Source organism: Orycteropus afer, unplaced genomic scaffold (genome assembly GCF_000298275.1).
Source record: "Orycteropus afer afer isolate SDZICR_OR568_19922 unplaced genomic scaffold, OryAfe1.0 scaffold00578, whole genome shotgun sequence".
NCBI classification, from domain to species: domain Eukaryota; kingdom Metazoa; phylum Chordata; class Mammalia; order Tubulidentata; family Orycteropodidae; genus Orycteropus; species Orycteropus afer.
This window is the reverse complement of record NW_006922165.1, coordinates 960,327-963,286: the sequence shown is the minus strand read 5'-3', so window position 1 is coordinate 963,286 and position 2,960 is coordinate 960,327.

Sequence of the window (2,960 nt, the reverse complement as noted above, 5' to 3'; positions counted from 1 at the left end):
AAAGAATTCACATTGCTTGGTTGTACCGTCGAGGCCAATGGAAGCAGCAGTCAAGACATTAGAGGACGTGTAGCACTGGGCAGGTGAGCTGCGAAGGAACTGTTTCAAGTGCTGAGGGACAAGGATGTCTCCTTTAGGACTAAGGTGCACCTGACACAGGCCATGATATTTCCAATTGTCTTGTATGCATGTGAGAGCTGGACAGTGAATAAGAAAGACCAAAGAAGAGTTGATGCTTTTGAGTTGTGGTGCTGTTGAAGAATGCTGAAAGTATTATGGACTGCCAAAAGAACTAACAGATCTGTCCTGGAAGAAGTGTGGCTGAGACACTCCTTGGAAGCAAGAATGGCCAGACTTCGTCTCACCTACTTTGGTCATGTTGTCAGAAGTGACCATTCCTTGGAGAAAGATGTCATGCTTGGTAAGGTGGAGGGTTGACGAAAGAGGGGAAGGCCTTTGACAGGACGGATTGACACAGTGGCTGCGACAATGGGCTCAAGCATAGCAGGGATTATGGAGCTGGCATGGGATCGGGCGGTGTTTTGTTCTGCTGCGCATGGGGTCGCTATGAGTTGGAAACGACTCGACGGCACCTAACAACAACAACATATTCATGATGTTTATTGGTCTTTAATTTTCCTTTCTAGTGGTGTCTTTGCCTGGTTTTGGTGTCAGGGTTATGCTTGCTTCATAAAATGAATTTGGGATGTTGGATAGTTGTGTTTGTGTGTCAGTTTGGCTAGGCCTGTTTGAGTGGCTGGGCAGCTGGATGTAGTATTCCCCGTGATGAGACTGGTAATTAACTCCATGGTGGAATCTACTGTGAGCAGCTGAGTAGCTGCCTTAGGGATGTGGTCTGCTTCCTGTATATAAGCACAAGCCTTGGGGAATGGTCTCTACCTTGTGGTACAGTTGGACCCTGCATGTAACCGTGTCATCATTCAGCAGGCTGCCATGGTCTGCTGACCTTGGGACTTTAAAATTGGCTTGAATTAATGGCCTGCCATATGGTTTGGTAACATCAGGATTGTGCGATTTTATTCATTGGCCTTAGTTAGGCTTGTTAGCCACAGCAGCCAGTAGCTGCCTGAGTTAAAAGATGTCTCTAGCTTCAGTGGACCGGGAGCAAGAGGCAGAGATAATAAAGCCCAAGGTCGAGTGGCTTTGACCCAGCCCCTAGAGCCTGGCACTTTGAACTTGAACTTAAAGCCTCCAAACTCTAAGAGAATAAACTCCTGATTGTTAAGGCCATCACATTTGTGGTATATTCTTGTCAGAGTGGTACTGGGTAACCAGAACAGGAGGGTTACATCATTTTCATTTTTCCAGAATGGTTTGAATAGGAATGGTGTCATCTCTTCTCTGAATGTTTGGTAGAATTCTCCATTGAAGCCGTTTAGGCCAGAATTTTTTTCTTTTTTTTTTTTTAGTGGTAGGTTTTTTTAAATGATCTGTTCAGTTTTTTCTCTTTTTATGAGTCTGTTCAAAATTTCTACCACAATTAGTGTTACTTTAGGTAAATAGTGTGTTTCTAGAAATCTGTCCATTTCTTCTAGGTTTTCAAGGTTCTTGCAGTACAGTTCTTCATACTATCCTGATGTTACCTTTTATATTTTGGTTGGTTCTTTTGTGACATCACCCATTTCTTTTATTATTCATGTTATTTGCGTATTATCTTTCTTTTCCTTTGTTAAATTTGCCAGTAGTTTGTATATTTTTTAAATGTTTTCAAAGAACTAATTTCTAGTCTTTTTACTCTTTCCATTGTTTTTCTGTTTTCTACTTTATTTCTGCCTGAATATTTATTACTTCTTGTAACTGTATGCTTTTTTGGCTGCTTTTTTTTCTGATTTTTAGAGATAGTGGATTAAGGTGTTGATTTTGGCTCTATTTTGATGTGTGCATTTATTGTTAAAAATTGCCCTCTGGTCAATGCTTTTGCTTTGTTCCAAAGATGTTGGTATGGTGTATTTTCTTTCTTGTTTGACTCAGGAAATTTTTAAGGAGTCGTTTTTAAGGAGAGTGTGTATTCTGTTTCCATGTGTTTTCTTTTTCTTCCTATTGTTGATTTAAAATTTTAAAGCACTGTGATCTGAGAAGGTGTTTTACAGTATTTTGATACTTTAAAATTTATTGTGGCTTGCTTTATGGCCGGACATATGGTCTATTCTGGAGAATGTCTTATGTGCACTGGAAAATAATGGATATTGTACTTTTGTTGGATGAAGTGCTCTGGATTTTTCTATAAAGTGAAGTTGGTTGATTGTATTGTTTAACTCTTCTGTGTAGTTGATGAATTTCTTTCTAGTTATTCTGTCCTTCCCTGAAAATGGTGTTTTAAAGTCTCTTCCTGTTAACTCTGGAATCATTTGTTTTTCTTTCCAGTTCTGTTAAAGTCTGATGTATTTACTTTGGATTTCTTTCATTGAGAGTGTACATATTTATTATGGTTACATTCTATTGTTCGATTAATACTTTAATCATTACATAATGTCCTTTTTGTTTCTTACGGTGATTTTTGTCTTAAAAGTGTATTTTATCAGAAATTAATATTTCCACTCCTGCTCTTTTTTGATTGCCATTTGCCTGATACATTTTTTTCCAATCTTTGATATTTACTCTATTTTTGTCTTTGTGTCTTGTGTTGAGTCTCTCGTAGACATCGTATTGACAGGTCATAGTCGTATTTTCTTATCATTCTGCACATCTTTGTCTCTTGATTGGTGCATTTAATTTTTTTACATTCAGTATAATTACTGACAAATATGAATTTATTGCTGTCATTTTGTTAAGTGTTTTTTCATGATGTTGCTGATTTTATTCTTCCATATAATTTTCTATGCTGAACTCATGTGTATGAGTTTTTTTTTTTAATTAGGATTTGGGTGAAGATTTACAGAGTAAATTCACTTTTCATACAGCAGTTCACATATACTTTGTCTCATGTCATTGACCAAAAT